The 12,979-nt window shown below is 38.0% G+C and overlaps 1 protein-coding gene across 2 annotated transcripts in view; it reads left to right on the top strand.

The window, feature by feature from the left end:
• Positions 1 to 12,979, top strand: part of SH3KBP1 (SH3 domain containing kinase binding protein 1) — a 950,191-nt gene that overhangs the window by 374,273 nt on the left and 562,939 nt on the right. The window lies entirely within an intron of this gene.

The following is a 12,979-nucleotide window of genomic DNA, read 5'->3' as shown; positions in this document are numbered from 1 at the left end:
AGGAAGCAAGTGTGTGTACACAAAGTGATAACATAATGAGATCTGATATTACCTTTAAGTTCAACCCATTGCAATAGGCTGTGGTTTCAAAGCACAAAACCAGCTACTTCATATACACAAATAAACCGAAAAATGCAATTTCTCAAATATTTTATAGTCTGCAGCTGGTATAACAAGTAACTAAAAATACATTAATGGAAAAACAATTTTACAGTGTACTGTCCCTTTAAAGCAATCATTCCAATTCCTAAGTCATATATTGAGTTATTCACAATTAACTGGAGAGATCTTTAGTACTTTACACATTCATATGCATAGTATTAAGGTTATTCTCTTACTCCTCTAGTCATCAGATACAATTTAGCTTTCACTCCATTCCACAGCAACTCTCCTTTAGATGCCTGTAGTGTAACCTGGGGTTCAAAATGGTGGCACCTATAATTAGAGGGAGGTGCAATAGATACATAGCTAAACTGCAGGTAGACTGGACACCTTTCTCAATGCTCGTACCTTTTGACCTTATATATTGCTGAAGTCTCTAATGGACAGTAGAATGATAAAAGTATTTATTTTGATCTTATATCACATGGTTCAAGTCTTAAAGGATGAAAGAATGGGGGCTGAACCTAATAAATCATAGTGAGGTTTTTGGTACATACATCCAACCTCATTAATTGGCTGGGACTTCCCTTTAAATGTTGCACAATCCACAGATGCCACAGTATCTAACTGTATTACTTCCCACACTTTAGCACACTGCCTTTCTGTATGTTCCTGTAGTGTTTTTTTATATCTTCATATAGCCGTCATAATAACTGCTGTTTTTGCATGGAATAATATTCTAAAATATCTCCTCTCCCTATGTAACTTTGCTATTAAATGGGAGTTAAGTCCTGCTGTCCACTTTCCTCTATGTGTTAATACTGCCCAAAAAAATTTATTAAATGCAGTATTAGAAAACTTCATGATATCGTTTTCAGTTCAGCTACATTTTGTATAATTTTATTTTTTAAATACGTTAAAAATGTGCTGCTTTTGTGTTTTATGTTCATGCATTTAACAGAAGTGTCATTGATGATATTGACCACAAGCTTATTCAAAATGGTCTTTAAATAAAGTAATTGACAGCTTCCTGTGGTGCAGTGTTATTCCAAGGTATTGCAGAATCCTCTGGCCTCACATACTACCGCTGTGTTATGGAGGACCTAATTGCTATTAACTCTGAATGTGACTCACAACTACTATTAACCCTAAAGTTGACTACTATCACAATTAACCCTAAACCTTCTCGATTATGTTATTGTATCTAACACTGATCCCGCACACCAGTAAAAGTCTTGCTGGTATCTCTCACCCTCTCCCTATTATAGAACATCTACACATCAAAAGGGTTCTAACCTCCACTACCCCAAGCCCACAGCAGGGTTCGCCCAGTCACATATTACCAACCCAGCTTCCAAGGGTCCTGCCCCCCAGAACTATTAACTCTGCATTATCCTGGCCTCCTGTTTAAAGAAAAAATAAAACACATTTAGAGGAAGAAAGCAGTGATAGCTTTTGGACAGTGGACTTCAAGGTGTATAATGTCCATGCTTCTGGTTTCATACAACCCAGTTTCCAAGCCAATCACGTGCACACTCTTTTAATTCCGACAATTCTATTGCACGTAAATAATGTTAATGATTAAAGGGACACTGAACCCAAATTTTTTCTTTCATGATTCAGATAGAGCATGCAATTTTAAGCAGCTTTCTAATTTACTCCTATTATCAATTTTTATTCATTCTCTTGCTATTTTTATTTGAAAAAGAACGCATCTAAGCTAAGGAGCCAGCACATTTTTGGCTCAGACCCATGGACAGCACTTGTTTATTGGTGCGGTCCAATCAGCAAGGACAACCCAGGTTGTTCACCAAAAATGGGCCGGCATCTAAACTTACATTCTTGCTTTTCAAATAAACATTCCAAGAGAATGAAGAAAATGTGATAATATAAGTAAATTAGAAAGTTGCTTAAAATTGCCAGCTCTATCTGAATCACAAAATAAAAAAATTTGGTTCAGTGTCCCTTTAAGAAATAATTAGCAATTAGTATTGGTTAAATAGCATGTGCTGAAGCTGGAACCTTTGAGAGACAGAGAAATATACTGTCTAGGCTGATATGTTTTTACTATTTTTGATTAAATATTTTAGTTGATTAACCAGCCATTCAACCTTATTAAGAGTTTCATTATACTGAAAAACAAACAGGCCTAGGCCTTTAAATTCAAGTCAGTGTGTGAACTACTTTCTGTTATAAAAATATTGTGTTTTTATGCTAATTATGCGACAAACTACCAACTGTATATCTATCTATCTATCTGTCTGTCTATCTGCCTGTCTATCCTGTCTTTGCCATCATCCCTACTTTCTTGATTATATTTCCTTATTACCACCATCATGTTCATAATGTATTACAATTATCATATGTATTTGCAATACTTATTCTTCTTGCTTTCCTCTGATGGAAGAAATCTCTTGGCTGTAGCTGAATTTTTTCCTGCTGAGCAATGATACTTTCATATAAACAAAGGAGCTCACCAGCTCAGCAGGCTTCCCTCTGGAACAGACCATGGTTGTGGAATGAAGGCTGCCACATATGTCTAATGATTTGTACCATTGGTTAGCTCCGGAAAAAAAAGAACTCTTGGTTCTTACAAATGATTTTTACAGACGCTTCCATACTGCGAAGCGCTTTAGTTTGTGCTTTTCAATATGCAGCTGTTACAAAAAATATTAAACAGATTGGGATAGTAGACTTGCTTAATTTGATTGAATTGGTTTTTTGTACAGATCGTCAGCGCACAAATAAAGTGGTCTATTATGACGTTGTGAGATGTCTTCGCAGATATGGAAATATATTTTGTTAAAGCATTCAGTTCTCAGTTGATCATTACAAACACAGCTGCGACAAGATTTATGACCAAATAGTGACATTTACTTGCTTGGGGGCTGTGTAAATTGATTCTGTGTCAGCATAAAGAAGATGATGTATAATTTATTGGCACAATTCAGAAGGGACCTTACAAAGCAATGGCATCTACATGATATTTATAGGACACAAGTCCAATTAGGGGCTATTTTTTTTTCTAGAATTGTTTTAACTTCTAACTTGTGAAATATCTTATTTAATTGCTTTATAGACAAACTACTAAACAATTGCGTTATCAGCCACAGATCTGTACATGCTTGGACCTGGAAAACAAAATGAAGCTGCCCGTGCCAACAACAGCGACTGCCCTTTTTGCTGATGATTAAATCGCACCAAATAACAAACGATACTGAACATATCATCACTGTCAATTAAATGTAAAAATATGAACACTGTTTTGTAGTGTGCAACAATGTTGCATTTTGGTCATGTTGTTTATTCTTGTGATTGGCTGTGGAGACCATAGAGATTTGATGTAATATAAAAAAAAGCACAAATCGGCCATTTATGGTTTGGATGTTTGTTGTGAAGTTGTATTTTGTTGTGTATCGAATTGGTTTTCAGTGATTGACAGCCATTATTGATTGTTAATGGTGCTATTGGGGGCAAATGGAGATCCAGTATCTTAGGAGTTATTAATTTCAGCTTGATTAACTCTGTAAGATTGTTTTGTTTTGTTTTTATATCAAACAAAAATTTTGGAAAGATTGGAATAGGAGCCAATTTGTTCCAACTGATTCACCCCTGCACAGATATTATTTTAAGGGCTGATATTACCTTGGAAACTAATTTATCATCGCAATTTGTTCTGGTGGTGCGGCAGGCTCTCACTCTAGTAATCCAGATCGATAAATAAATATATTGCACATTGATTGGGAAGGATTAAGAACAAAAATAACAATATTCTTAATTTTTTTTTCTGTCATGATTCAGATAGAGCAGCCAATTTTATACAACTTATCAATTTACTTATTTTATCTAATTTGCTTCATTCTCTCTGTATCCTTTGTTTTAAAGCATACCTAGGTAGGCTCAGGAGCAACAATGCACTACTGTGAACTAGCTGCTGATTGGTGGCTTCTCATATATGACTGTTGTTATTGACTCACCTGATATGTTCAGCTAGCTCCCATTAGTGCATTGTTCTTCTTCAACAAAAGATACCAAGAAAGTAAAGCAAATTTGATCATAGAAATAAATTAAAAAGTTGTTTAAAATTGTATGTTCTATCTAAGATATTTGGGGTTTCATGTTCCTTTAACAAACCTTTACAATTTCTGTTTATTATGAGATTTGCTGAATTGTCTTATACTGACATTAGCTTACCAGTCTTCAGCTCTACACAATAACTTATTGACATAATAAGATGCACAGTAACTGTACAATACACAATAGTCACAATGGCCAAATGATATGTGGAAGTCACCCTTTTTGCAGTATGACACTGTATATTGTGCAGTCACGCAATACTAATCAATATTTCATAGTAATTGGATACTCCTGTATGTGCAAAGTGACCAAGGAATATGCTGCTTTCATTTCCTGTCAGTCATATTTAGGAAAGATTGACAGATACTTTTAGTTATCCTGGATTCAGAATTAAAGATTCAGGTGATTTAATTAGCACATAAAATATATTCTTTTCTAGTGAGTAATCTGATCTGTGTCAGTTATCTCCATTGGTTCTTCTGAATTTATTGGCATACTTTGTATCAGACCCATCTAAAAAAACAACACATCTACCCATAATACTTTGTCGTATTTTTTTTTTTTTTAAAGGGATATGAAACACAAAATGTTTCTTTAATGATTCAGATAGACAGAGCATGTGATTTTAAACAATTTTCTAATTTACTTCTATTATAATTTTTTCTTTGTTCTCTTGGTATCTTTTGCTGAAAAGCAGGGACTTATGCTTAGGAGCATTAAACGACAGCAGTTTTGCAAGAATGTTATTCATTTTTCAAGAGCACTAGATGGCAGCTCTATTTCTTGCCATGCCTACCTAGGTATCTCTTCAACACAGAATATCATGGGAATGAAGCAAATTTAATAATAGAAGTACATTGAAATATTTTTTTAAATGTTATGCTCTGTCTAAATCATAAAAAAGAATAACATTTTGGGTTTCATATCCCTTTAAGTTGCCTTTTGAAGATGTTAATGAAAATGTCAATACCCAGCCCTGTCCCCAGAAAATATGGATTTAAAGCTAGATTCCTTTGATCAAAGGCAGTTAATCAGTGTTTCAGTCAATACTGTCTGTGGAATTCAGAACTCTGACCCTACTACATGTGATTGTGCAGGAGATTATTTTTATCCTATAATATAAAAGGCTAAGTGTGTTTGTCCGAAGCTGTCATGCGCAGTAGAGACTGCGCAAGGACAAACACACCTGGCCTTCAAGACTGACCTGGCATCTGGGGGCCCGGGCTGACTGGGCGTGACGGGGCGTGACAAGGGCAGGATCGGGTGGGACCGGGTGTGGCATGGGCGGGGCCTACTGGGGCCGTGCAGGCGGGAGAGAGAGTCGAGAGAGCAAAAGAGAGCGGGGATAGAGAGAGCAAAAGAGGGGGGATAGAGAGAGCAAAGGAGAGGGGGAGAGAGCAAAAGAAAGGGGGGAGAGAGAGAGCAAAAGAGAGGGGGGGAGAGAGACAGCAATAGAGGGGGGGAGAGACAGCAAAAGAGGGGGAGGAGAGAGCAAAATAAAGGGGGGAGAGAGAGAGCAAAAGAGAGGGAGAGAAACAGCAAAAAAGAGGGGGAGAGAGCAAAAGAGAGGGTGAGAGAGAGCAAAAGAGAGGGAGGAGAGTGCAAACGAGAGGGGGAGAGTGCAAAAGAGAGGGAGCAAAAGAGGGGAGAGAGAGAGCAAAAGAGGGGAGAGAGAGAGCAAAAGAGGGGGAGAGAGAGCAAAAGAGAGGGAGGAGAGCGCAAACGAGAGGGGGAGAGTGCAAAAGAGAGGGAGGAAAAGAGAGGGGGAAAGAGAGGAAAAGAGAGGGGGAGAGAGAGCAAAAGAGGGGGAGAGAGAGCAAAAGAGGGGGAAAGAGAGCAGAAGAGAGGGGGGAAAGAGATAGCAAAAGAGAGGGGGCAGAGAGAGCAAAAGGGAGGGGGGATAGAGAGAGAGCAAGTCGTGGAACCGATGTGTACAAGGCCTTTAGGACTAGTCTTTTTATAATTGATCATAGCAAAAGACATAAAACAACAGTCAAGCGGATTTTCAAGGAGTATGTCACTGGACTTTAAAACAACGTCAATGAGTTTTTAAATGTTTCTAGATAATTTGCGATGTTGTAATTAATGGCTGATCCATTCATAAAATTATTCATTGCACAATGTTTCATTGAGCAGTGATTCATTATGAGAGAATATTTGTGTTACCATTTTTATACTTCAGAAGTTAAGCAATAGTGCAATAATAAAATATATATCAAAAATTAAAAAAGACCGCACTAGAGTACAGAAAAATAGGCTTTAATGCATATGTCTGCTAAGCATACTTAAATACACCACAATGATAAAATACATATACATATGAACAAATGTCCTTGCAAAAGTCTCTTCAGTGGTACCCACAACTGCCTGAAAAATAGGAGCATTGAAGAAGACGCCGCCTGGATGAGGATGGAAGTCCGGACTTCAGAAACTGTGAGTGGATCTTCGGGGGTTAGTGATATTTTTTATTTTTTTTTAAATCTTTTTGGGTGTTTTTTTTTTTTTTTTTAGATTAGGGTTTGGGCTTTAGATAAAAGAGCTGAATGCCCTTTTCAGGGCAATGTAAAAGAGCTAAATGCCCTTTTAAGGGCAATGTCCATACAAATGCCCTTTTCAGGACAATGGGTAGATTAGGTTTTTGTTAGAGTTAGGTTTTTTATTTTGAGGGGTTGGTTGGGTGGTGGGTTTTACTGTTGGGGGTCTTTGTATTTTTTTCCAGGTAGAAGAGCTGATTTCTTTAAGGCAATGCACTACAAAATGCCCTTTTAAGGGTTATTGGTAGTTTATTGTAGGCTAGGGGTTTTTTTTATTTTGGGGGGGGGGGGGCTTTTTTATTTTTATAGGGCTATTAGATAAGGTGTAAATGTTTTTATTTTTGATAATTTCGTTTGTTATTTTTCGTAATTTAGTGTTTGTTATTTTTTAGTAATTTAGTATTTTTTATTTTTTGTAATTTTAGACTTAAAATTTTTTAGTAGTGTAATTTAGTTTTTTTAATTGGTAGTTATTTTAATTTTAGTATAATAGTTTATTATAATAGTTATGTTAGGTTAATTGTTAGTTTAAACTCAGGTTTTTTAATTTCACAGGTAAGTTTTTATTTATTTTAAGATAGGGATATTTTAATTTAAAGTTAGGGGGTGATAGGTTTAGGGATTGATAGTTTAATTTATTAGTGGCAATGTGGGGGGCTGGCGGTTTAGGGGTTAATAGGTTTATTTAGTAGTGGCGATGTGGGGGGCTGGCGGTTTTGGGGTTAATAGGTTTAGTTACTGGCGGTAGTGGCGGGGAGCTGCAGAATAGGGGTTAATAACTATCAGTGTGGCAGGGATGTGGGCGGGCGGCAGATTAGGGGTTACTAGGTTAAATATAGTGTTTGCGATGCAGGAGGGCTTCTGTTTAGGGGTTAATAGGTAGTTTATAGGTGTTAGTGTACTTTGTAACACTTTAGTTATGAGTTTTGTGAAACATTTTTGGCGGTATGGATTGTGTCGGTATAGGCTGTAACGCAAGCATTTTAGCCTCACCGCACAACCTGTAATACTGGCGCTATGGAAATTCTATGCAAAAACGTCATTTTTTTGAGTGCAGGATTGACGTTGCGTTACAGTCTATAATGCTTGTGGTATAGCTATATACGCTGAAATTGCCATTTTTAGTCCCTTAAAACCGTAACGCACAACTCGTAATCTAGCTGAAAATAATTTTTGGGCCACAGCACATGGATACATTTTTGCACACGCACACTAGGACCCCTTCCCCAGCCATGGCAGTCAAACACAGGGACAGGAAAGCTAAAAACACACTTGACACCCATGCAGATATTCACCCAGTATCTATAAATCCTTCAATTACAAATGAGGCAATAGATATTCAAGCCTTGGTGACTAGTATCTCCGAGGCTTTGGCTCCCAGGTTCGACACTCTTAAATTAGAAATTAAACAGGATATTTTTTCATTATCCCAGGAAATTAAGCAATTTGCTAATAGAATACAAGAGGTTGAACAAAGGGTGTCGGACTTGGAAGACCTTACCACGGTGTGCAGTTCAAAATTGGAGGCCACTAATCTGCATTTCTTTCATGTAATTGGCAAGAGTCCATGAGCTAGTGACATATGGGATATACAATCCTACCAGGAGGGGCAAAGTTTCCCAAACCTCAAAATACCTATAAATACACCCCTCACCACACCCACAATTCAGTTTTACAAACTTTGCCTCCTATGGAGGTGGTGAAGTAAGTTTGTGCTAAGATTTCTACGTTGATATGCGCTTCCCAGCATTGTTGAAGCCCGATTCCTCTCAGAGTACAGCGAATGTCAGAGGGACGTGAAGGGAGTATCACCTATTGAATACGATGATTTCTCTAACAGGGGTCTTTTTCATGGGTTCTCTGTTATCGGTCGTAGAGATTCATCTCCTACCTCCCTTTTCAGATCGACGATATACTCTCAAATTTACCATTACCTCTACTAAGAACTGTTTTAGTACTGGTTTGGCTATCTGCTATATGTGGATGGGTGTCTTTTGGTAAGTATGTTTTCATTTACTTAAGACACTCTCAGCTATGGTTTGGCACTTTATGCAAATTATATAAAGTTCTAAATATATGTATTGTACTTATATTTGCCATGAGCCAGGTTCATGTATTTCCTTCTGCAGACTGTCAGTTTCATATTTGGGAATATAAACACTTTAAGAAATGTATTTCTTACCTGGGGTTTAGTCTTTTTCAATTTGACTACTTTTTGCATTTGCGGGTATTAGGCCCGCGGGTGCGTCAAATGTTAGACTTTATTGCGTCATTTTTGGCGCAAACTTTTTTGGCGCGGGAAATTACGTTTTTGACGCAACTTTGTCATTTCCGGCGTCATACGTGACATCGAGATCTTTCACACGGCGGCGTCATTAGTGACGCAAGTGTGTCATTTCCGGTCATTTTTGGCGCCAAAAAAGTTTACGTTACGTTGTGCGTCATACTTGGCGCCAATTTTTCTTCATTATTTCAATACCCCATTGTTGTTTGCCTCCTGCTTTCTTTTCTATCAAGAGGCCTATGCTTTTGCATTTTTTCCCATTCCTGAAACTGTCATTTAAGGAAATAGATAATTTTGCTTTATATGTTGTTTTTTCTCTTACATTGCGCAAGATGTCCCAATCTGATCCTGCCTCTGAAGTTTCTGCTGGAACATTGCTGCCTGACATGGGTTCTACAAAAGCTAAGTGCATTTGTTGTAAAATTGTAGAAATTATTCCACCGAATGTCATTTGTAATAGTTGTCATGATAAACTTTTACATGCAGATAGTGTTTCTATCAGTAATAGTACATTGCCAATTGCAGTTCCTTCAACTTCTAATGTGCATGATATACCTGTAAATTTTAAAGAATTCGTTTCTGATTCTATTATGAAGGCTTTGTCTGCATTTCCACCTTCTAATAAACGTAAAAGGTCTTTTAAAACTTCTCATTTAGCTGATTAAATTTCAAATGACCAACAACATAATAATTCATCCTCTTCTGATGAGGATCTATCTGAAACAGAAGATCCTTCCTCAGATATTGACACTGACAAATCTACTTATTTATTTAAAATAGAGTATATGCGTTCTTTATTAAAAGAAGTGTTAATTACTTTGGATATTGAGGTAACCAGTCCTATTGACGTTCAGTCTAATAAACGTTTAAATACTGTTTTTAAACCTCCTGTGGTTTCCCCAGGTGTTTTTCCCATTCCTGAGGCTATTTCTGATATGATTTCTAGGGAATGGAAAAAGCCAGGTACTTCCTTTATTACTTATTCAAGGTTTAAGAGATTGTATCCTTTACCAGCAAAATCTATAGAGTTTTGGGAAAAGGTCCCCAAAGTTGATGGGGCTATTTCTACTCTTGCTAAACGTACCACTATTCCTATGGAAGATGGCACTTCCTTTAGGGATCCTTTAGATAGGAAACTTGAATCTTATCTGAGGAAGGCCTATTTATATTCAGGTCATCTTCTCAGACCTGCTATTTCTTTGGGTGATGTTACGGCTGCATCAACTTTCTGGTTGGAAAATTTAGCGCAACATGAATTGGATTTTGACATATCTAGCATTGTTAGCTTACTGCAACATGCTAATCATTTTATTTGTGATGCAATTTTTGATATAATCAAAATTGATGTTAGATCCATGTCTTTAGCTGTATTAGCTAGAAGAGCTTTATGGCTTAAATCTTGGAATGCTGATATGACATCTAAATCTAGATTACTATCTCTTTCTTTCCAAGGTAATAATTTATTTTGTTCTCAGTTGGATTCTATTATTTCAACTATCACTGGAGGAAAAGGAGTTTTTTTGCCTCAGGATAAAAAACCTAAGGGTAAATCTAAGGCTTCTCACCGTTTTCGTTCCTTTCGTCAGAATAAGGAACAAAAACTCAATCCTCCTCCCAAGGAGTCTGCTTCCAGTTGGAAGCCTTCCTCAAATTGGAATAAATCCAAGCCATTTAGGAAACCAAAATCTGCCCCTAAGTCCGCATGAAGGTGCGGCCCTCATTCCAGCTCAACTGGTAGGGGGCAGATTAAGGTTTTTCAAGGATTGTTGGGTAAAATCTGTCCAAAATCATTGGATTCAGAGCATTGTCTCTCAAGGGTATCGAATAGGATTCAAAGTAAGACCTCCTGTGAGAAGATTTTTTCTCTCACACATCCCTGTAAAAGCTCAGGCTTTTCTGAAGTGTGTTTCAGACCTAGAGTCTTCAGGGGTAATCATGCCAGTTCCTCTTCAGGAACAAGGTTTGGGGTTTTATTCAAACCTATTCATTGTACCAAAGAAAGAAAATTTGTTCAGACCAGTTCTGGATCTGAAAATTTTGAATCGTTATGTAAGAGTACCAACTTTCAAGATGGTGACTATAAGGACTATTCTGCCTTTTGTTCAGCAAGGACATTATATGTCCACAATAGACTTGCAGGATGCATACCTTCATATTCCGATTCATCCAGAACACTTTCAGTTTCTGAGATTCTCTTTTCTAGACAAGCACTACCAATTTGTTGCTCTTCCATTTGGCCTAGCAACAGCTCCAAGAATCTTTTCAAAGGTTCTGGGTGCCCTACTATCTGTAATCAGAGAACAGGGTATTGCGGTGTTTCCTTATTTGGACGATATCTTGGTACTAGCTCAGTCTTTACATACTGCAGAATCTCACACAAATCAACTAGTGTTGTTTCTTCGGAAACATGGTTGGAGGATCAATTTACCAAAAAGTTTCTTGATTCCTCAGACAAGGGTCACCTTTTTAGGCTTCCAGATAGATTCAGTGTCCATGACTCTGTCTCTAACAGACAAGAGATGTTTAAAATTGGTTGCAGCCTGCCGGCACCTTCAGTCTCAGTCATTCCCTTCAGTGGCTATGTGCATGGAAGTTTTAGGTCTCATGACTGCAGCATCGGACGCAATCCCCTTTGCTTGTTTTCACATGAGACCTCTACAGCTTTGTATGCTGAATCAATGGTGCAGGGATTATACAAAGATATCACAATTAATATCCTTGAATCCCAATGTACGACACTCTCTGACATGGTGGATAGATCACCATCGTTTGGTTCAAGGGGCTTCTTTTGTTCGCCCAACCTGGACTGTGATCACAACAGATGTGAGTCTTTCAGGTTGGGGAGCTGTTTGGGGATCTCTGACAGCACAAGGGGTTTGGAAATCTCAAGAGGTGAGATTACCAATAAATATTTTAGAACTCCGTGCAATTCTCAGGGCTCTTCAGTTCTGGCCTCTACTAAAGAGAGAACCGTTCATTTGTTTTCAGACAGACAATATCACAACTGTGGCTTATGTCAATCATCAGGGTGGGACTCACAGTCCCCAAGATATGAAAGAAGTATCTCGGATACTTGCCTGGGTGGAATCCAGCTCCTGTCTAATATCTGCGGTGCATATCCCAGGCGTAGACAATTGGGAGGCGGATTATCTCAGCCGCCAGACTTTACATCCAGGGGAGTGGTCTCTCCATCCAGATGTGTTTTCTCAGATTGTTCAGATGTGGGGGCTTCCAGAGATAGATCTCATGGCCTCTCATCTAAACAAGAAACTTCCCAGATACCTGTCCAGGTCCAGGGATGTTCAGGCGGAAGCAGTGGATGCGCTGACACTTCCTTGGTGTTATTAACCTGCTTACATCTTTCCGCCTCTAGTTCTCCTTCCAAGAGTGATCTCCAAAATCATCATGGAACAGTCTTTTGTGTTGCTGGTGGTTCCAGGATGGCCACACAGGTTTTGGTATGTGGATCTGGTTCGGATGTCCAGTTGCCCGCCTTGGCCACTTCCGTTACGGCCGGACCTACTATCTCAAGGTCCGTTTTTCCATCAGGATCTCAAATCATTAAATTTGAAGGTATGGAAATTGAACGCTTAGTTCTAAGTCATAGAGGTTTCTCTGACTCAGTGATTAATACTATGTTACAAGCTCGTAAATCTGTTTCTAGAAAGATTTATTATAGAGTTTGGAAGACTTACATTTCATGGTGTTCTTCTCATAAATTCTCCTGGCATTCTTTTAGAATTCCTAGAATTTTACAGTTTCTTCAGGATGGTTTGGATAAAGGTTTGTCTGCAAGTTCCTTGAAAGGACAAATCTCCGCTCTTTCTGTTTTATTTCACAGGAAGATTGCTATTCTTCCTGATATTCACTGTTTTGTACAGGCTTTAGTTCGTATTAAGCCTGTCATTTAATCAATTTCTCCTCCTTGGAGTCTTAATTTGGTTCTGAAGGCTTTACAGGCTCCTCCATTTGAGCCTATGCA

Source organism: Bombina bombina, chromosome 3 (assembly GCF_027579735.1).
Source record: "Bombina bombina isolate aBomBom1 chromosome 3, aBomBom1.pri, whole genome shotgun sequence".
Taxonomy (NCBI): domain Eukaryota; kingdom Metazoa; phylum Chordata; class Amphibia; order Anura; family Bombinatoridae; genus Bombina; species Bombina bombina.
This window is presented reverse-complemented; position numbering and strand designations above follow the sequence as displayed.